The following is a 23,029-nucleotide window of genomic DNA, read 5'->3' as shown; positions in this document are numbered from 1 at the left end:
CTGTTTAATTGTTCCAATTCTCCTAGTATTTCTTCAGCAATGCAGAAGTGACCTCCAATGTATACTGCTACATTTTGATCATCTCCCTAAGCACACAGATGAGAAAAGGTACTAAAACTGAGAAAGGGGGCAGACATTTGCTCTGGAAACTAAGATGCTGCTTGACACACCTGCATCCTGAGTACCTGAGTTCAAGATCTAGTTTGGCTCTTGATTCCACTGTGGGAGATAGCAGAGAATAACTCAAGTGTTTGGCTCCCTGACACCCAAAGGAGAGACCTGGGTTGAATTCCAGGCTCTTGGCTGCAATCTGGGTTTGCTCTGGTTATTTTAAGTGTTTGGGAAGATAGGAAATTCTCTTTCTCTCTCTCTCTCTCACTCACACACACACACACACACACACACACACACACTGTAGCCATAATAAACTCATATTCCTTTCCTTTCTTTTCATATATTTTTAAAACCACCTACTGAAAATTGTGAATTACCTGGGTTAGTATGGTGAATAGTAATATTTGCATAAGAATTTCAGGAACCTCCCATGGGGAGGTGGTTTGGAACAGTGAACCTAGCTAACCAGAGCTTCCAACCAACTGAAGCTGAACCCCACTGTCAGAGGCCTCCACCAGGTGGATACCTGGACTTCCCCAGATGACCTGGGTGGACCCTCATCAGAATGTAGTCTGAGCATCTGCACAGTTATCAGTTGAGTAGACTCACTATTTTATTTCTAACCTCATCTGCAACTGCCCCTATCCCTTCAAGCTGCTCTTACTGGCTTGTCGGGTGGAAGGAGCTCATTCTGGATCCAGAAGTCTCTGTTTCCCTAAAATGCCAGCTTCTTGAAATAAACTTTTTCATCTTAACAGTTGTCTGGTACAAAAAGCAGCACAAGCCTGATTATTCGTCCAGTAATTCATTCTTTCTATCTTTCAAATAAAATAAATGAGAATTTTTAAGTGGCTTTCTGCCTATTGCTACCCATCAATAAACAATGTCACAATTTTTTCATGCAGTTTTTGTTTTGTTTTGTTTTGTTGTTGTTGTTGTTTTTGCTATTTGCTTGCTTTATTTTCTTTTCCAAGCAGGCAGTGTGTTTAGGACCCCATGCTGTCAGGGGACCTTTCATGTGCTTGGGTCCCGGGCAGGTGGGTAAGGCTCCAGGCCAGGATGCCACCACGCTGGAAGACCGTGTTTGGGAACCCAGGCATACAGTTTTTAAAAGCATTAACTTCTCAGTTTGGATGGAAAAATACAGATACGATCACAATTCAGGTGTTGCAGATAACCCGGTCGAGTTGAGAAATGTTCTATAGAAGTCAACAGCAGGTGAAACTCTGATTCTGTGCAACTTCCTAATCCACTGGTGACTTTTTCTTTTTAATCTTAACTATTGTTGAATGGCATTTTCCTCCAGTGTGAGTCCCCAAGGATTGCGAATAGGAGTACATGAGGAACTCCATGCAAGACTAGAGCTGGTGTGAGTCTTCTTGTGCTACAGGGCACTCAAAGAGGCTAACATCTTCAATTATTCACACTCCCTTTCCTGCAAGAGGAATCTTACTCATGCTGTTAACCTGCCAATCTTGAAACCCAGTGCTAGCCAGGCAAACTCCCTATGCAGGCAGCTTGGCATTCTGTGGGTCAAGGCTGCCTGCCCGATGCTTCAGGCCTTGGGGGCTCTGCTCTAGGGCGTTTTAAACAGAAATTCGATGGTGTAAAAGCACCACAAAGCATTCTACTGGAAGAGTAGTTCCAAGCAGAAGCCACAGAGCTCCCTAGCAGTCATCACCAGCTCTGATCATTTGCATACAGGTGCAATCAAAGGAGGAAAGTAGAAAGAGCAAAAAGAGATATTCCCTAGCACCATCTGATCTGGTTGGTTTGGTCACTTAAAAAAAAAAAAAAAAAAAACAGTAACTAAAAAGAATCTTACCATCAAGATAAGAAAGACTCAAGTCAGAAAATAGGAGAGCAACAGTATCGAAACACTTGAGCCTGAACCCTTGAATTGATGAAATATTAATGAAAAGCTTGGGGACATTACAAACTGCTAAGGCCATGCATTATAAATTTCACCAGGGAGCCTCTCTCAGGGGCACTCTGTGCCTTCTCTCAGGGCACTCTGCGCCTCCCCCAACAAGCTGCAGAAAAGGGACTCCACCTGCTGCTCATAGGGGAGGAAGCCCGATTTCTATCCCGCCCTCCCCCACCCCACCTGTGCCCTAACTCCTGGGAGATTCTACTCTCACTTTCTCTTTATCCCCCCAAAGTAAAATCTCTAACTAGTCACCTCTTCTCCTTTTTATGAACCCTCAAATTCTAAAACCAAACGTAAAAATCAAACAAACAGAACATTAGACCAAATTCAAATTTATTTTAAATAGTGTTACAGAAATGAACATCAAGGATAAGCGAGAGGTCGGGGTGAAAGCCAGGAAAATCCTAGAGAATGGTGCGAGGGAGTCTTTAAAGCAAAGTTCGGGTGAGCAGATTAACAGCTAACAAGAGTGCAGGGACAAAATCCAGCATAAGACCAGAATTGCAATCCTATCTAGCTTGCCCATGATAAAATTAGAAACGATCAGAGGGATATGATAGGCAACTTTTTCCTTGCTATTCCCATGATGAAACAAAATTCAGAAGGGTAGGATGGCACTTTTGTTTTGGTAAAATCACCTTCTGGGAAGAAGCAATCATCCCAAATACTTCTAGAGACTCCACTTCTAATTCCAACAGGGATGTGACCTCTGTAACACCCAACAGCATCCCATATCAGAATGCTAGTTTGAATATCAGTGACTCTGCTTTTAATCCAGCTCCCTGCTAATGCTCCTGGAAACACAGCAGAAGATAGCCCACACGCTCTGTGTAGGAGATTCAGACATAGTTGCATTCTTTAGGCTTTAAACTGATCCAACCCCAGCCATTGTGGCCAGCCGGGGAGCAAACCAGCCAACAGAATATCATATTCTCTTTCTGACTCTCATGCTGTGTGTCACTCCACCTTTCAAACAAATGTGCAAAGAAGATATCTTGTATATAGCCTGCATTTTCTTAATTTAAGGAATTGGACAATAGAACCTTGTTTATTGCAGTGATGGAAAGGAAATCACTGTTTTCTCTAGACTCAGGTTCAGTGTCTGGGACCCTGTCAATTACACTGATTTAAAAAAAAAAAACAGATGAACAAGAGAAAACAGTTATTTCTATGCAATTAAGGAGCTTCACAGAACTGAACTGAAAACCCCAAAGAGACAGACCCAGAAGTCAATATATCACTTTGAAAAAGTTTGGAGAAATGATAAAACAAAGAAGACTATTGAGCTTCTAGAAGTGGTAAATTTAGGGAAGGAAAATACATGGGGAAAGTAACAGAAGATAAGGATTATCGAGTGAAACGTATTTGTGCAGGTCCATGTGGATGCTGACTTTCCATCTTCTGGATGACCATTGGAGCCCCCGTGGCGGGGGGCGGGGAGGGATTGCCACAGAAGTTTCTGCCCTTGGTCAGGTAAGGATAGCTCCAAGAAGGTCCTTCGTGTGTCTGCTGACTCGCAGTGGCCTTCAGCACAAAGTACTCCAGGTGCCACGGTGGCATCCTACAGGTGATGTTCCAGTAGCCACACTCATTGTAAGGATGCCGTGGGCTGATTTAGAAATACACAGGCTCTTTAGCAAATATTGTCATCATGACTGTAAATTTCTCTCGCTGTGATGTAACTTTTACAAGTTTTAGAAACACTAATTTTTAACTCAGAGAAAAAAAATCAATCGGGAAATCAGTCACAACAGGAGACTAGCATGCAAAATGAAGGATTATTTCAGATGACACGAAATCATTCTCCAAACATGCAGGTAACATTATGCTTCAAAATGCTTTTTCACATTCATTCAGCAAACATGAATTCAACAATTTGCCGTTGTTTTAGGCACAATTTCAGGACCTTGCATTAACCACTTGTTTTTCATTTTTACTCAATACATAATTATGCATACTTACAAGGTATAGTGGGACATTTCAATAAACACATGCAAAACGTAATAGCCTGATCAAGGTAAGTAGTATATCCATCATCTCAAACATGGCTAATTTTTTATGATGGGAACCTCCAAAATATTCTCTGATACTTATTTTGAAATACACTGAAAACTGAGACCAGCAGCCAAGATAAAATTTTTAATTACCATTTTTTAAAGATTTATTTTATCTTTTTAATAGCAAAATCAGATATACAGAGAGAAGGAGAGGAAGATCTTCCATCTGATGAGTCACTCCCCAAGTGACCGCAGCAGCCAGTGCTACACTGATCCAAAGTCAGGAGCCCAGATCCTCTTCTGGGTCTCCTATGCTGGTGCAGAGTCCCAAGGCTTTGGGCTGTCCTCAACTGCTTTCCCAGGCCACAAGCAAGGAGCTGGATGGGAAGTGGAGCTGCCAGGATTAGAATTGGCACCCATATGCGATTCCGGCGCAGAGGACTTTAACCACTAGGCCACTGCGTCGGGCCCAGCCAAATAACTTTTTAGTGCAGGATGTCGAAGAAGGTGATATGGAATAACTGGTGTGGGATCATGGAGCTGGTCACTAGCCCTGTATAATATCACCTGCTTGCTCAACAGAGCACCCCTTCACCAGGGATTTAAGGTGGAGAGGTGCCAGGAGAAGAGGTCCTGCCTTTCCAACCTCTTAAAAAAGGACAGGAGGGCCTCTCCTCCGCAGACCAGGGTGAGAGGGGTGCAGCCGCCCTTTCTCCCTACCTCCCTTCTCCAATCTACTCCCAGCCTATGCTCCTATGTGTGTGAGCCGGTAGGGGCAGTGTTTGCTTTCCCGCGTTTTAACTATACATCACTCTGAGCGTGAGCCTGTGCATGGAATGCTTCTCTAGGGAGATGGCAAGGTCCTGGAATCAAAATTGGGCTCACTTCCCCCACCTCCAAGGGAGAGGAGGGATATGACCATAAGCCTTGAAATCGCACGTGTCCTGATTTTAATCCCGCCTCCATCTCTCAGTAATTGTGACTGTTGGCAAACAAATTCTTCTCAGTCTCAAAAAACAGGAGATGTAACAACCTCATTCCCTGTCATGGTGAGAACTACATCAAATGATGGACACACATAAAGTACTTTGCAATCGAAAGGGATTGTTATAGTAAATTGCATATTGAACTGATTTAGACTGACAGGAGTACTACAAAATCAACAGGGAGTAGATTTGGGGTAGTGATTATCTTATCTCACTCATTGACTCAAAACCATTTAAAGAGTGGATTCAAGAAACTCATAGTTTATAAACTACTTGGACAAAATCAAATCCTTATTGATTCCAATAATGACAATAAAAAGCTTCCATTGATTGAATGTTAATGACATGCCTGGTACTTTTTATGACTTAGGTTGTCGGTGTTCACAATTTCATTTCATTATTTTAAAACTCAGAGAAGTAGATACTATTAAAAATAGACTTCAAAACACTGATAGAAGATGGAATTAAAAGAAAAGTTAATTTTGGCAAAAAAAAAACACACAAAACCCATACAGTAAACATTTTGCAATTCCAGGAACTTTTTGAAGACCCCTTACATTTAGGGACAGGTGAAGCAGCTGTTAAAATTTTGAGTTGAAATTCTGCTTTATAATGCCATGAATAGTGCCTAAGATCTTGACCATTGGTGGCAAGTCCCCCTCCCATCCAGGCCATGGTCATGGTCTCCTAAAAGCGATCATTGTGGAAGTTTCTTCAGGAGTTCTTCCCTAAGCCCATAACTGCTTCTTCCAGTCTGTCCTCAAATTACGGCCAGGGTGCTGCTATTCCTTAAAGTAAACACTCACGCCATCTGCTTAAAGTCAAGTTACACAGTGGTTCTCAGAAATTAAGTGCACATAGACTACCCAAAGATATTAGTAAAGTATGAATTCTGAAGCCATGGGTGTGGGAGAGGATTGAACCTAAGGCCCTAGTTTCCTAACAAGCCCCCAGAAACTGCCCAGATGGCTGGCCCAAGAGTCACACGTTGTGTAGCAGATATGGAATGCCCCACACACCAGGCAGAGTCCAAACACCCTCGTTCCACAGGCCTTATATGGTTCTCCATCTCGGTCATACTCCCTGGTGGTTCAGGGACTCCCACCCATGCTTTTGTCCCCTAGAATCCTCAGTGTCCCTGTAAGTTCTTCCACCTTGTGGAGCATTGCTCTGTTGACCATATTGTTCCTCGATGCCACTTTCCACCAGGCCCTTTCAGCCCCTCACCTCCAGCTGCCCAGAGCATCCAGCATCCTCAAAGACTCAGCCCAACAGCCACACTGATGAAGCATTCTTGCAGGCAAAATTGATTTCACTCTTCAGCACCTGGTACTGTCCTAGAACTAGCTGCCTTGTATGGCTGCATTTTCAAGTATCTGTTCCCATCTCCAGAGATGCTCCTTGCCTGCCTGACTCATGTTTATATTTGGGATTTGCTAAACATCAACAAACGCTTGTCAAGTCAACTTGCAATTGGGAAATTGAAATCACTTTAGAATGCCACATTAGACAGTGGGAGGAACTGTATGGGGCACAGCATCCCTGAACAGAGAAAGGCTGATTGATTTTCTAAAGTGGGAGCTGTAGAAGAAGGTTGATGTCAGATGAATGAATCTGGGAGGACCAACAGGGGGGAAAGGGAAGCAAAACACTTGGGGCTTTTTCAGTCTTGCCTTACATTTGGCTTGGGGAGTTATTTGTTCCACTCAATTTAAGCAGAGAATGTCAGTGTTTCTGAAAGTTTTCAAGCCATGTGTCACTTAGCTTCCCATGTGGGTGGTGACCTTGCGCTCCCTTCTGTGTCTGTGTGGTTCAACCACAAGTTGTTATTCCAATCAGAAACCTTACTCAGAAAGGTAATGAGAAGAACTTTCCATGGTTCGATGTCAAAGTGATATTTTTCTTCCTTTCACCTTTTGTTTTTATCAGATCTCAAATCACAACACCCTGCATGTACCATGATATAGACTGAACAATCCAGATGGGGTTTTCTTTTTTCAGATTCATATATTAGGGTCGGTGCGATGACTGAACAGGTTGATCCTTCAACATCAAGCAACAGCATCCCACATGAGTACTGCTTCGTGTCCCAGATGTTCCACTGCTAATGACCTGAGAAAACAGCGGAGGATGGCAGAAGTCGTTGGCATCCTGCATCCACATGGGAGAAATGGAAGAGGCTCCTGGTTCCTGGCTTTTGATCAGCTCAGCTCTAGCCATTAGTCATACTGTCTGGTGCCCAAGTACAAGGGGGGTGAAGGGAAAACCGCTCTTGGTGCTGGTGGACAGGTGGACAGGTGGACAGGTGAACAGGTGGACGAGGGCAGGAACATGCTCTCCTGCAGACTTGATTCCTCAGGGCCTGGCTCTGAGTCCAAGCCACAGCAGGCTGTCACTTTGGCTGCTGGCCTCTTACAGGTAAGTGACAGCCTTCCACCTCATATATAACCTATCAGGCTGGAGGCACAGTTTGGATTAACACCTGCTCACATTTGATTGATGATGCTTCATGTCAAATACTGTTGATCTATCTGGCATTGATAGAGCTTCTAAACTTCTCTCTGATTACTGAGATTAGTTTGGGACGTGTATGCAGACCCTTGATCATTTTAAAAGACCCTGATGCCATCTCAGAAATCAATTCCATGCTGTTCTTTAAATTTATCATCAAACTTAATTCAGAACTTGGGCTTGTCTCCACTTGCTTCCCCAGACTTTCAGTGTGATGCCAAAGTCCAGCTCGTGACTCGGGTTCTGCTCCTTGACTCTCATACTTAAAAAGAAAAAAAATCTAGATGCATAAAAGCATCAAATAAGATAAATATTTGTCCTTTTTTCCTTATAATCTCAGATGATTGGAAGCTAGATAATATTGAGAGACATGCACACTTTCATTCCAACCTAAAATAAATTAGCTTGAAATACAGATCATCTCTCAAAACAGTGCGAGTGAATAAAATATCTAGAGTGAGAATGCCTCTATTGGTTTGAAAACATGCCAAGGATCTGTCTCAAGGAGAACGGACAGAGGTTCCTGAATACTCACAGCTGGGGCACTAAGATCATTCTGGTCAGAGAAGATGAGCTCAACTCCCTTGGAGAAGCGTCTGGCCTTTCCTGTCAGCAGGGATCAGGTGTCTTCCACTTCATCAAAATTTGCCCAGCAAGCTCATGCCAGTGTAGCTGCCAGAGCTTTTGGTTGCCCTTGAGAAATGAGCCACCTTGGGCCTCCTGTTGGTTATTCAAACGAAAGGCTGCGTTCTGTCTCTGCCTGGTAAAGCTGGCCAGGTCACCCCCAGGGTCCTTTTGAAAGGGGAGGCAGGTTACTCCAGATGCTTCTGTATTTACCAGCTCAAGAACCAGGAATGAACCTCCAGAGCGCATCAGCTGCAGAAACAAATGTCCTTCCTCAAGATTCAAGGGACATACATTGCTAATTCACTCAAGATGACTTGACCCTCTACTGTGTACTGGGCACTATGTTGGCTGCAGCCAAATAATCAGAAAAAAAAAATCTGCCTTCTTGAAGCTTACACTGTAATGTGAGACACAGACAATAGAAAACTAGATAAGTAACTGTGTGAAAAGTGCTTGTTGTAGGTTCTGCTATGCTGCAGGCACCTTCCTAGTGAAACCATGGACAAGAAAATCCCCGACACTTTGCTGACTAAATTGCCAGCAACCTGTAATAATCACTTCTGCCCACTGCATAGTAAATACAGTATTCCATACTGGTTATCTTTGCTTTAAAAAAAATCTGCTGAGCTGTCTGCTTAGAGTCACTGACAAAATGGGACAGCATCGGCTGCAGCCAGAGCTATACCTGTGCATGAGAAGATGAACTAGAATTGATCAGAGTCACTTTATGGCTCATTACAATGCTAAAGGACACAACTCCGATGACCTTTCAGAGTCCATGATTGACCACACTGTGCATGTATAGGCATTGTTTGTTAACACACACACACATACACACACACACACACACACTCACAGGACATTCCCTTGCACTTACACTTATGTCCCACCACATAGTTTCCTTCAGCTATACCCCATTCACCCTGACTCCATAAATCTCCAAGCACCTTTCTGAATGAGATGAATTTGGGTTTTGTTGTTATTTGTTATGTCTCCTTGCAGCCCTATAATGGTAAATCAATCTCTCTCTCTCTCTCTTTCTCTCTCTCTCCTTCTCTCTGTGTATGTATGTGTGTGCCCACATGATACGTGTCGTTCTCTCCCTAAATCTAGGGGCCAATGCTGTGGTTCATGGGGCTAATCCTCCACCTGCCAGAGCCAGTATGCCATAAGGGAGCCAGTTCATGTCCCAGCTGCTCCACTTCCAATGCAGTTTCCCTACTTACGGCCTAAGGAAAGCAGTGAAGAATGGCTCAAGTTCCAGGGCCTCTGAACCCAGATCTGCTTAGTTCTGGCTGTTGCAGCCATTTGAGGAGTGAACCAATGTATGAAAGATCTCTTTCTGACTCTTCTCTCTATAAATCTGCCTTTCAAATAATAAATAAATATTTAAAATATAAGTGAATCTAAAAAGTAATGCTCAGTCAAGGAGGAACAGAGATTGCTGTATTTGATTCTTCTCAAAATTATTTCCCTGTTAACTGGTACAAGGCTATTCTTACCTGATAGGGAGTGTTAGGGAAGGCCCTGCAGGAACAAGTGGCTTCTCCTCTTAATTCTAGTGTATAGATGGTACTTATTTATGGGATTTGAATTAATGATCTTTTGGTTTTACAATGGTATAAAATCAATACTCATTCAGTAGATACTACACAGTACCCACACAACATTCTGTTTTTCACTTTCAATACAGCATGCAATACATTACATGAGACAGTCAACGCTTCCTAGGCAAATATGGCAGGGGGCCCAGCGCAGTAGCCTAGTGGCTAAAATCCTCTACTTCCATGCGCCAAGATCCCCATAAGGGTGCTGGTTTGTGTCCTGATAGCCCCGCTTCCCATCCAGCTTCCAGCTTGTGGCCTGGGAAAGCAGTCAGGAACGGTCCAAAGCCTTGGGACCCTGTACCCACATGAGAGACTCAGAAGAAGCTCCTGGCTCCTGGCTTCAAATCGGCTCAGCTCCGGTCATTATAGCCACATGGGGAGTGAATCATCAGACGGAAGATCTTCCTCTCTGTGTATCTGACTTTCCAATAAAAATAAATAAATTCTTTTATAAAAAAGGGAAAAGAAAGAAAACATGATAGGGTCTTTTTCCCTCACCTACCTCTCCTCCACCTGCTGCAACAATCCCTTCCCATCCCACCCACAGACCTTGCATGAGTCTATAATCTCCTCACACCTAAGTGACAAAGATTTTAAAAACAAATAAATTTAAAATTTAAAGAAATATTTTAAAAGAAAACATACTTTGCATCTCATGATTTTTCCAAACCACGGGTTAGATACAAGAAAGGCATTTTTCATTTGCTGTATTTTCAGTTGGTGATAGTCTTAATCAAGATCTCACCCTCTGTAATTGAGGGACATCTGTACCCTCCTCTAGTTGCTCCTCTGGGGCAGCAGCTGGAGACATGGGGACAACCTCAAGACCATTTCCACCCCCCAAGAATTTCAGTAGCAGCAACCTCACAAGTAACTCCTTAGAAAGTTACATGGCAAAACACATCCCTGAGAACAATTTCCCTCACAACCCAGAGGGGTAGAACCCCAGTGATCCACGGGTGCTCCACCTCTGGAAACTTCTCTACCACCTGTGGCCCATGGGCCATGCTTGTCTCCATTTAAAACTGGAGCTCATTCTCCATAAGGGACCTCCTCAAGGCTGTTCCTTGATGTTCTGCCACGTCCCTGTAGGTCAGGGTAAACATTCTTATCTGGTGTTCCTATATATTTTAACAGACCTCTCTTAGTCTTTAGCATGTAATGCCTTGCTGTATCGAATGATTTGCTTCAATAGACTACAACAAGACATGCAGACATGGGAGTGATTGTCACAAAGGAAGTTTACACTCAGAAATCCCTAGAGGCAGGGGCAGGGACTCACTGGGTAGGACCCGGTGAGGAGCACCAACACTGAGCTGGAGGAAGAGAATCCTTTCTGGGATTTTTACAGGAAGGAAGAGGTGAGGTAAGGCAGGTAGGTTGGGTAAGCTAAAGGTTGGATATTTGGGGCTGGTATTATGGTGTAGTAGGGTAACACCACGGCCTGCAACACTGGCATCTTATGTAATGACCAGTTCAAGTCCCCGCTGCTCCAGTTCTGATTCAGCTTCCTGATAAAAACCTGGAATAAAGCAGTGAAGGATGACCTCTGTCACCTAGGTGGAAGACGGGAAAGAAATTCCTGATTCTTGGCGTTGGCTTGGCCCAGCCCTGGCTACCGCAACCATCTGGAAACTGAACCAGCAGCTGGACAGTTCTCCCCCTCTCTTTTCTCTTCATCCCTCCCTCCCTCCCCAACCCTGTGTAACTCCAATTTTCAAATAAATAAGTAAATCTTTCAAAAAAATAAGGTTGGATGATTTGAATGACTTCAGTGTGGTCTGAGTGGCTCCTGGCTATTTAAAACCTAATCAGGAAGCAACTATGGCAGGGAGACTGTTTCATTGTTAAGCACTCAAGTTTTGGGTTACAACTGTTCAATTTATGTGATCAGTGTGGCCTCCAATGCATGTCTTCCACCCTACAATTTTTTATGTTTGTGTGTATTACTGGATATCACTGTTAATTTTTTGCTGAATTGGGTGCCACTTATACCAGTATTTACTTAGCATTTTTCTTTACAGCAACTCACATTTTTACTAAGCTTCATTCTAAGCAATGAAATGCTGTAAGTTACATTATAAAGTATTAAATTCCTAGTTATATTTCTATGATACAAGAGTTCTTCAAAAAGCTCATGGCATCAGAATTTTTTTTAAAAAAGTATTTTGTTGCAAAAACAATTTTGAAATGCAAAGTTTGTTCATAATGTTTTAGAAGACTGCTTTGAGAAGACCGCTATATATATATATATATCCTATATATATATATATATCCTATATATATATATATATCCTATATATATATATATATATCCTATATATATATAGGATTTCAACATATTTTACACCAACATAAACTTAACTCTTAATTCCCTTTTTATGACCATTTTTGAAGTGCTCTCCTACGACTACATACATTAAATGCCTTTTCATATCTACTACTAAAGCGAAAGATCTGACCTTCATGACCTTCACCTCACAGAGCACAGATAAGTACAGCACGTTTGGGGAAACACAGACTGTATGTAAGGACCTACGCTAACACAAATCACCATGAATGACGTGCAGAGATCTCTGGGAAGTGCCAGAAGGCTAGGAAAGGCTCCGTATGCCCTTGGCATCTTCCTAAATGGGGAGGAAGACACCCTGCCATATTTTAAGCATCTTCTTCCAAAAAAAAAAATGCTCATCACTGCAGACATTTGCAAATACCAAGAACTTAAAATAGAACTCCTAGCAACTTCCATTTCCCTCACAGGATGGCAACATCACAATTGATCTCAACCTATGCAAAACAACATCCTTCAGCTTCGGTCAGTATTATTCTAACAGATAAAGGGAAGAAAAAATGAAGTCCACTTGGGATATGTAAACACTTTAAAGACCACACCATACTGCTGCATTTAAGGCAGGAAAAAAAACCATGATGTCAACATTAAAAAGAATAGATGACAAAAATAAAAATATATATAAAATAATAAAGAACAATATTAATTAATAATAATATATAAATAACAATCAATGATTGCTCTCTTACTTCTACCATTTTCTGGTTATCCCAGATAAACTGCTCTCCTTTCTCAAATCGCTTTATTCTTCTATGATGAGGGAGTTGTATTAGAATAACGCTTCTTTAGACAACATTATTGGATATGCATCATTATCTACCAACATCCTACTAAGAAATGTTTGCTTGTAAGCATCCGATGTTATAAATGTTCCTTTTAATACTGTTTTGCTATATTTCATGGGTTTTGATATTTTTGTTTTTATTATCATTTCTTCAAAAAAGGTATTTTTTCTTTTTCTCTTATGAATTTCTTCAGTGACACATAGATCATACAGTAGCATCGTTTTCTTCAACTTCCTGTTGTTGTAAATTTTCTCTTTCATCCTATGGTCAATTTTGTTTTATGGCTTTTCATTTTTTCCCCCCGGGCTGTGTTTTCATTCACGCTGCCTGCCACACAACTCCTCAGAGGAACCCGCTAGCCAAGAAGCAAGTGGGAGACCCCTGGTGGAGCACCGGCCAGCCCCTAGCACCCTTGCTCTGGAGCCACACCTCTCCATGCCTTCCACAGTCACTCCTCCCCATATATGGCATCACTCAGGGCTGGGCAGCTGAGTTGTCCCAGATGGGCCTGAAATGGGAGGGCCTGGCCCGGCAGGGCCCACAGGCTGGACAGGTCAGCTCCTGGCGGAACCCTCAGCGCCATGGTGAAGACACACTGCACAGTGACTGGCACCAAGCCTCAGGATCTTCCTCAGCAGCACCTTGGGCCAGACAGAAAAGGAGGCAGCTGAGGCTGCAATGGCCCCTCCCCCAGCTTGACTGACAGTTGGAGGGGCAGCTCTTACATCTGCCTCTTTGGGATCCTCAGCTGCCAGAGGCCCTACAGGTCAAGGAACCTGCTTGTCAGCCTGCTGCACCTGGGCCACCCTGAGGCAGAACCCGAGCTGACTTTGCCATTGGCTCCCGGTCGCTGCACCTGGTTCAGGGCATTGTCCAGGTCATCAGGGGCAACCTCTGGTCACTTGGCCATGGCCTCCATCAAGCTGCTGAGCACCTCAGCCCAGAGCCCCAGCTGGCACTGGGCGGCTGCCACATCGTGTGTCACTCCCAGGCACACAGCCTGAACCACAGGTCCAACTTATGTGTAGTCAACGCCCACATTGCCCCAAGCTGTGCTTGTGCCTTCTGGTAGTCAGACAGTGCCTCCTGGAACCTGGGGCAGCCTGGTCAGGGGTCAGGACACAAGGCAGAGAGAATAGGGCTAGGGGGTCCTGTTGCACCCCAGACTCTTCTAAACAGCACACATCCTGGCACAACCTCCTGTCCCTGCTCTTGGGGACCCCGATCTAGCTCTGAGGCTCCACAGCCCACACTGGAGAGTTTACCTCCTCCAGGCAGGACTCCAGTGCCTGATCAGAGAGCGGGGCTGCCAGGTACATGCCACAAAGAAGGGGACCAAGATGGGCATCCCCTCCCAACCTGTCCAGGTCCCATGTGAATGACTGTGGCTTTTTATTTGAAGGGCTGTGTAGTAACTGTGTAAAGATTATCAGATCCAGATGTGAACACACAATGCAGTATGCACCTGTACTTTAAAGATGAACTCCCAATGAAACTGTTAAGTATACCTTGACAATAGGATGCTGGACTGTCTGCCATTCTCCATACCTATAATGTCAGAATACACTTAAATGGCAGAATGGACTTACAACTGCTCATGCAGAGCAGGAAGAGGAGGGAGAGGAGAAAGAGGAGGAGGAGCAGGGGTGCCGGGGAATGAGAGGGGGACGTGGGGAGGAGGAAAGGGAAAGAAGAGACTGACTTTGGTCCTGCCCCGTCTCTCTGACGAGACTCACTCTATGTCCTTTGCTCCCACACGCATTCCCACCAGTGGCATTGCTACCAACCGCTGCCCCCACCAGAGACCGAGTCAGTGGGGCCGCCTGAGCAGTCTCTCCTTCATAAATACCTTGTCTTGGATGCTTCACTACAGTCATGAAAAGCTGAGTAGCAGGGAAAAGAAAGAAGAAAAATGATGAAATATGGTAAGTAGAGAGAAGATGGAAGAAAATGCAAGATCTTAGAAAAGGCAAATGATGGTGAATATTTGACTGAAAACAAGATGGCAGACAACTTATGCCCAATCTCACACAAGGAAGGGTATAAATTTGCAGTAAGTGCAGCTTCCACTAAACAGAGCCAGGTCACTGAAATCATCTCAACTTCTGGAAATTCTATAGCCCACAATCCGTTCCTCTAGAAGAATATAAAGACACCCATTGATTAAATGTTTTAAGTATTGCCACAGGATAAATTATTATTTTAATATTCTGTCCCCAACCTCACCTACCCTCAAGTGACACTGGTTCATACCTGAAATTATGTTAAGATATTCAATGCCTCAATTATCCTCTGGGAATTTTAACTGTTGTTCTCATGTACATTAATAATTTTTTGGTGTAATTTTTCCCAGGAGATTCTATCAAAGAAAGTGCATAGATTTACATATGTAATTGCTAATAAAACTCCCAAGAAGAAAATAGCCCTCTATCCAGGTGGAAACAATATCATTTAACAGCAAAGCTTGATGTCTATCAAAGTATATTTACAATGTTATGGAAGAATACTAGGCTACAAATCAAACACAGTTAGGAAACACAGAGACAGCCTTGGCAAGCAGCTGCTCATTGGATGGTTGCGTGAGCACAGTGTAATCTCTATTATGCCTTACCTACCATTTTGTCTTCTCAGGCTGGGTACACCATTCTTATTTGGAAATAATCCCAAAATAGTAGAGAAGTACAGCTCTCTTTTCTATCCTGAATTCCAAAGGAGGAGACAGATTCCCAGATTCCTGGCTCTATGGCTGTAGTCCTGTGATAAATCTTGCCAAACTTTAGTTTATTAGAACAGCAAAATCTTAAATTGGGGGTTTTGTGTTGCAGGAATATTGTTATCTAATAGTGTCACATCAGTGCAAGCACAGAAACTGCAAACCTAAAGGAATTTATTTGGAATCCTAGGAATTTCAGGTCAACATGTACAGGTACAAGGGCCAGCAGAGTGGTACAACAGGCCCATTCATGTCCTAACTGCTCCACTTCCAATCCAGCTCCCTGCTGATGGTCTGAGAAAGCAGTGGAGGATGGCCCAAGTCTTTGAGCCCCTGAACCCATGTGGGAGACCCACAAGAAATTCCTTGCTCATGGCTTCAGACCAGCCCAGCTCAAGCCATTACAGCCATTTGGGGAGTGAACCAGTGAATGGAAGACCGCAATTCTCACTGTCTCTCTGTAAAAATCTGGCTTTCAATCAAAAATAAATAAATCTTTAAAAGAAAAAAGATGTGCAGGTTCAAACAGCTCTTAATCAGTACATCCAAGGAAACCCAGAATGTTTACAGCTCTTTTTTTTTAAGGTTTTGATTTTTAAGATTTCATGCACTCAAATTTATTCACTTCAAAGGTAGAATTAGAGAGAGAGAAAGAGAAATAGAGAAATCTTTCCACTGGCTCATTCCCTAAACAGCTACAACAACCAGGGTGGGACTAGGTAAGGCTGTCTATAGCTACGATGTCATGATACACTTAAACAGCAGTATGATAGGACTTGTGACTATTGCTGAAGCACTACACTATTGTAATATTATAGGGGAAAGAGTGGGAGGAGAAATGGAATGGGGAAGGTGGAAGGGGGATTCTCTGAATCTATGGAACTGTATCGCTAAAAAAAAAAGGAGGAAAATTTTAAATAAAGCATAAAAAATAATACTGCATACACATGATGGGGGAAAATAGGATCCTGGAATTCCATTTAGGTTCCCCACTTGGGTAGAAGGGGTCCAAGCACTTGGGCCACATTTCACTACTTTCTCAGGTATATCAGAAGGAAGCTAGATGGAAAATGGAGCAACCAGGATTTGAATTGGAACTCATAGGATGTCTGCATCACAAGTAGAGACTTTAGCTGCTGCACAACAATGCCGACCTCATTTCCAGTTTTCAAAGCAGAAGTAGAAGACAAAAGAGCTCTAGGCAGCTTACATAAGTTTTTGAAAGGAAGATGAATGGTATAACCCTATGCTGTGTATAACACAATTGATTACTGTGGCTATGTGTACCTGAAAAGTTCATTTGTGACTGCTGTAAATGTTTGGGGCCAGCATTGTGGTGGAGTGGATTAAACTCTGCCAAGGATGTCGGCATCCAATATGAGCACTGGCATGTGTCCCAGCTATTCCACATTCAATCTAGCTCCCTGCCAATGTGCAGGGAAAGCAGCAGAGAATTCTCCAAGTACTAGAGGCCATTCCATTCATGTGGGAAACCTGGGTAGGATTCTCAATTCCTGGTTTTGACCTGACCTAGTCCTTGTCGTGGTAGCCATTTAGGGAGTGAATCCGCAGATGGAAGTTCTGCCTCTGTCTCACCAAGTCTCCCTGTGTCATTCTGCCTTTTAAACAGATAAATAATTCTTTTGAAAAATTAAAATATCCAATGGCTCTTTCAGACTTGGCCCAGTCCGTAAGTTCACAGCTGCAGGCAGCATTTTGAGATGTGCACAGGTACAGCTTCTGCAGTGGTCCACTCCCTTCACTTGGAAATGCTGCCTCAATGTCGCTTTCACACACCTGTCTCTTCACCAGGGTGAAACATGGAGATTCCTCACAAGCGACGTAGTGTGATGGAATTGTTTCGAGAGATTCCAGCGAAACACTTAACTTAACATATTTGAAAGACAGCAGGTAGCATTTGTCTGTGTTTATTTCATTTAGCATAATTACCTCCATTGTCACCCACTTTGTCACAGATCACAGTATTTCCTTCTCTTTCGCTTAAATAGTATTCCAATGCATATGTATACCACATTCCTCCATCCGTCAACATCCCATCAGAGCGATCCATAAAGCTTCATTACACCTTTTGTATTATAGTTTTATTTTATTCTGAGTAAAACTTCAAATAAAAAATGTAATGCTTTAATGATTAAATGGGAGACAGATTAAATAAGATTGATAGAACCTGGAATAACCAGGGAATCTAGACAGATGTGCAAAATTTTCTTCTACTGTGCTATCGTGTATGTTTGAAATCTCTTAGAAACTCTTTAAAAAAATCTATTTAAATCCAAAAGTATAGCAAGGAGTGCCCTGAGGCAGTGGTCAGCTGGAGACAGTGGTCAGCTGGGGGCAGTGGTCAGCTGAGGGTAATGGTCAGCTGGGGTGGTGGTCAGCTGGTGGCAGTGGTCAGCTGAGGGCAGTGGTCAGCTGGGGTGGTGGTCAGAGGGGGCAGTGGTCAGCTGGGGGCAGTGGCCAGCAGGAGGCAGTGGTCAGCTGGGGGTGATGGTCAAAGGGGGCAGTGGCCAGCAGGAGGCAGTGGTCAGCTGGGGGCAGTAGCCAGTAGGAGGCAGTGGTCAGCTGGGGGTGATGGTCAGAGGGAGCAGCAGTCAGCTGAGGACAGTGGCCAGCAGGAGGAAGTGGTCAGCTGGGGGCAGTGGCCAGCAGGGGCAGTGGTAGCAGGAACACCAGAGTAAGAAGCCCCTTGTATGTTAGGAATGGTTAAGGTATGAGGAATCTGCTGTCCTGGATGGGTTCCGTGCTCTTCAAAGAGAGCTTGACGAGAGTGGCTTGTACTTTATGCTCTGCAAGGATGCAGCAAAAAACAAACCCTCCCCATGTGCCAGACCTATTAGGCCCTTGATCCTGATCTTCCCTGCTTCTGGAACCAACTCTAAGGCATTATATTTGCTGCTCATAAGTGACCCAGCTGAATGTATGGGTCTTAGAAACAGTGAGGGATACAGATAGGAGGTGTAGCATCACTAAAATATGGGGGGATGGATTGAGCAGGGATAGAAGACATGACCAGATAGGCAGGATCAGGAAGAATTACAGACTTCATAGATTTTATTCTGTAGGTACTAGGGACACACTGATTTATTTTAAAAAAAAAAAACTTCCTAGATTGAATTAAGTTTAGACAGACATAAGAGGCAGAAAAAATAGTCCAGAAACCCATTTAGTACCTACTAAAATTCTTCTAATGTGCACGGCGTGCATAACCATACTAGAGTGACCAAAACTAAGAAACTCACGTGGTTGTCATATAACAGTTATCGATCAATGCCCAGAGTATCATCACTTTTCCTATTGATGTAATTTTTTTTCTAAGACCCAGTCCAGGATACCACATTGCTTTGCCTAAATGCAGTTGCCATGTCTCCTTAGTATTCTAGAATCTGTGCTGGTTCTCTAGCCCTTCTTTGTCTTCCCTGATTTCCTCATGTTTGACAGTACCAGTTACTGTGCAGCGTGTCCCTCAGTGTTGCCTTGTCTGGGTTTGCTCATGCTTAGATTGAGGTTATGACTTTTTGGCAAGAATATTACAGAAGGGATTTTCCCTTCGTAGTGTATCAAATCAGGTGGTACGGGATGCTGAAACGCTTATTACTGGGAAAATTAACCTTGATCTCTGTTGAGGCTATTGTAGCCAAGTTTATCCATTTGGAAGCTATTGTTTTCCTTTGTGTTTATTAAATATTTTTCAGGGGTTTTTATTCTGTGATAATATATTAACTTCCTGTTTCTCTTTTTTTTTTCATTGCTACCTTTATCTGAAGCTGTTATAACTGTGGGGCAATGATGGTGATTTTCCTGTCTCTGTTGCTTCCTCTACATTTATTAATTGGGGTTGGTTCATAAGGAAGAGTCATGGGATCATTTTAAGAGATGAGAGGATCATGCAGACGCTCATACAGATGACCCCCTAAAAGGAAGCCAGACTAGGGGAATAAAGTCTACAAGTCAGGAAACTCTTGTAACAATTTGAGATACACGGGACTGAAAGAAGGTGGCAGCAATGGAGAAGCAGGTTATTAACATAAGAGATATTTAAGAAGTATGATCAAGGGATCATGACATCAATGAAGATGGCTTCAAAGAGAGCACCTCGTACATTAAGAATATTGGAGGAAGGACTATATTTGGAAGAAGAAAGATAATAAGATGAACTATCTATCAGCATGCAAGAGTGGAGGGACCCTAGGGAACACCCAAAAGTCAGTGGTGTGAAAGGTCGGAGCTTAGAAGAAAGGTCTAGCATGGAGTTACAGAGTTGTGACATAACGGGCAAGGTGAGGAGGTTGAGTCGTGGCTATAGCATGAAGTTGTCCCCGAAAAGAACATAAACACAATGAAGGCTTAGCAAAACAAGAAACACCAACACGTAAAAGCAGGAAGAGGAAAAGGAACGCACATTCCCAGAGAACCATCAGGAGAGTGTCAGCCACATGGGGGCAGCGGGGGGGGGATATCTGATGGAGGAGGGAACTCTCAAGCACTTAGTGTTACAGAAAAGCCATGTGAGAAAGACAGATGACCTTATCACTTGTGACCTTAGAGCCCTTAGTCACACACTTTCCTATGCAGGAAGGGAGGACCCCGGGTGAGCAGGTTGTTACTGCGCACTCTCCTTTGTCATGCTCGTAGACTGTAATTGATGAGTACAGCATTTATTCTTGAGACATCAGCATGGGTCAGTCCCTTTATTGATTTAGGTGCTTTATACTAAACACACACACGTTATCTGGTAGCGTTCCAGATCATTCATCACCCCACTGTCAACGGATGTGCTTCACCTGGCTGGCACAGACTCACCAACAAGCATTTCATCTCATTGCTATTATCTCTCAATTTAGCTTCTTGGGATTGAGCATTTGTCCAGGGTCTCAGGACGCTCAGTGGCTGGGTGAATTTGCTTTGCTTGATCAGGCTCCCAAGTGGCCACCAGTCCCCAGCCCTATAAATGCTTCATTATCTGATGAACAGAGAGCAAGGGAAAGGATAGAGGACAGCACAGCTCACATCTATCCCCACGCAGGGAAAAAAAAAAAAAAACAATTCAGAACACAATCCCTGCTCAAGGGACACACAGTATATTATCTCTGTATGACCTTACTCAACATGGAGGTCAAATTTTCCTTAGGAAACAAAATTACTTCCTTTGTTCTAACTGCAAAGAAAAATATTTGCCTCTGGAGTATCCTTTGAGCATGAGACATTAAAGCCTACAATAGAAATCACCTGAGCTAAAAGCATAAGATATTCTGGAAGCTGACTTTGGGCTTGTAGCAGTTTATTTATAAGAGAATTATTTTCATTATAAAAACCGTGTTAGCAATACTACAGAAAATTAACAGAAAGAAAACCACCCAATTCCATTAACAGTTACTATTTCTTGAATATTCCCTTATTTCTCTCCATGTGCATATATATTTTTACATAATTACGTATGGAATGCTCAGTTTCATTCTTACCTTGCTCACTTAGTTCAGGAGCATTTTTGAGTTGCAATTTTCATGCAATATTCCGTGAAGTAGATGTGCTGTAAGTTAATTAAGCAATCCTCTATTGTAGCACATTTAGTTTGCTTCTAGTTTATTACTATTATATATAAGGTTGCATTGAAAATGCTGCATTTTCTTCCCATATTTTGTATTATTTAGAAATTTTCAAGAAATTACTGAGTCACAGAGAATGAAAATGTAATCTCTTTCTATATATCCATATGTTTTAAATTCTTAAAAAGACATTTTAATCATATATATTCTGCCTTATCTATCTATATATTGATTGATCAATCAATTGATTGATCTAGAGATCTGCTGGTTCACTCCCAGATAGGACTGGGACAGATTAAAGTCAGGGTTTTTAGAGGTAAAGATTTTGGAAAATGATTAGGTAAAACATGAAGTTAGCAGGCTAAGCACTTGTGATTGAATCCTGGTGGCTTTTGAAGAGACAAGACCAGGAGACGGACAGACACAAACACACACACACACACAAACATGCTCTCTGACATTGCCACATGTTGCCCTGTGTCGCTTCAGAATTCTGCTAGCAAAAAGCCATCAACAGATCTAGATCTTTGGCCTTGGATCAGAACTTTGAGCCAACATAAAACACTTTCCCTTATAACTTTCCTAGTCTCTGGGATTATGTTGTTGGAATCAGAAAATGACTGACAGGCTGGATCTGGCAATCTGAGAGGACTTCAAACAGTTCATGGAAAATAGAATTAAGAGATGACTATGTTTGATGCAAAAATTTGAAGTCTCTGCATGATTTATTTTTTTCACCATACACATTTTCCATAAACTTTCTGAAGACCTTTCACAATCAAGCTTATTTGTTTTTTTTTTTTAAGATTTATTCATTTTATTACAGCCAGATATACACAGAGGAGGAGAGACAGAGAGGAAGATCTTCCGTCCGATGATTGACTCCCCAAGTGAGCCGCAACGGGCCGATGCGGGTTTTCACAGTCGATTGGATAGTCTCAAGCTTTTCTTAGATACTCTCATCTAACTTCTATGATAACGTTAACAGGTGCTATCATCCCTTTTGTTTTCAGGCGATAACACTGACACTTAGAGATGAGTGGTGAAGTGACTTCCCTAAGACGCCCCAGGGGTAAGATGTGGCGCTAAGCAAGATCTGAGTTTTACTCTCCCAATACTATGCTCTGCTGGGGTTTCTCATACCGTGATTATGGTGTGAGGAATGCTAGACCTCATTCTTAGAATTAATATTTCTCCGATTTTTTTTGTTTAATGTTAGAATAAGACACTTTACAACATAAATATAGAGACATGGAAGACAGGATCATGTACACATTTGAACAATGTAATCACAGATAAGGGGATGAACATATTATAAATTAGTATTAAGACAGCATGAAACTAAAGAAAACACAGTCACTTTTTACATTCAGGAATGTTTGCACAATACTGACTCTTCTAGATTGTGTTTATATGTTTATTGCAAGTATTTTATCTTTAGAAATAAAAAGTGAGGGCGAGATGCAATGACTGAATGGCTAAATCCTTACCTTGCAAGTGCCAGGATCCCACCTGGGCACAAGATCATGTCCTGGCTGCTCCATTTCCCATCCAGCTCCCTGCTTGTGGCCTGGGAAAGCAGTGGAGGATAGCCCAAAGCCTAGAGATCCTGCACCCATGTGGGAGACCTGGGAGAAGCTCCTGGCTCCTGGTTTCAAATTGGCTCAGCTCCAGCCTTTGTGGCCACTTGGGGAGTGAATCAGCAGATGTAAAATCTCTCTGTCTCTCCTTCTCTGATCTGCCTTTCCAGTAAAAAAAAATAAATAGGGATACGGTACTACATTTAAAATTTTATTTACTTTTTATTTCTGCCTTATTTGAAAGAAAGAATGAAAATCACAGTAA

The 23,029-nt window shown here is 42.7% G+C and overlaps 1 long non-coding RNA gene across 2 annotated transcripts in view; it reads right to left on the bottom strand.

The window, feature by feature from the left end:
* Nucleotides 1–23,029, bottom strand: part of LOC105941728 (uncharacterized) — a 118,603-nt gene that overhangs the window by 61,697 nt on the left and 33,877 nt on the right. The gene's annotated exons all lie outside the window — the stretch shown is intronic.

The sequence above is a fragment of the Ochotona princeps genome, chromosome 13, assembly GCF_030435755.1.
Source record: "Ochotona princeps isolate mOchPri1 chromosome 13, mOchPri1.hap1, whole genome shotgun sequence".
Taxonomy (NCBI): Eukaryota; Metazoa; Chordata; class Mammalia; order Lagomorpha; family Ochotonidae; genus Ochotona; species Ochotona princeps.
Note: the sequence above shows the minus strand (reverse complement) of the source record. Positions and strands in the feature narration are given on the sequence as shown.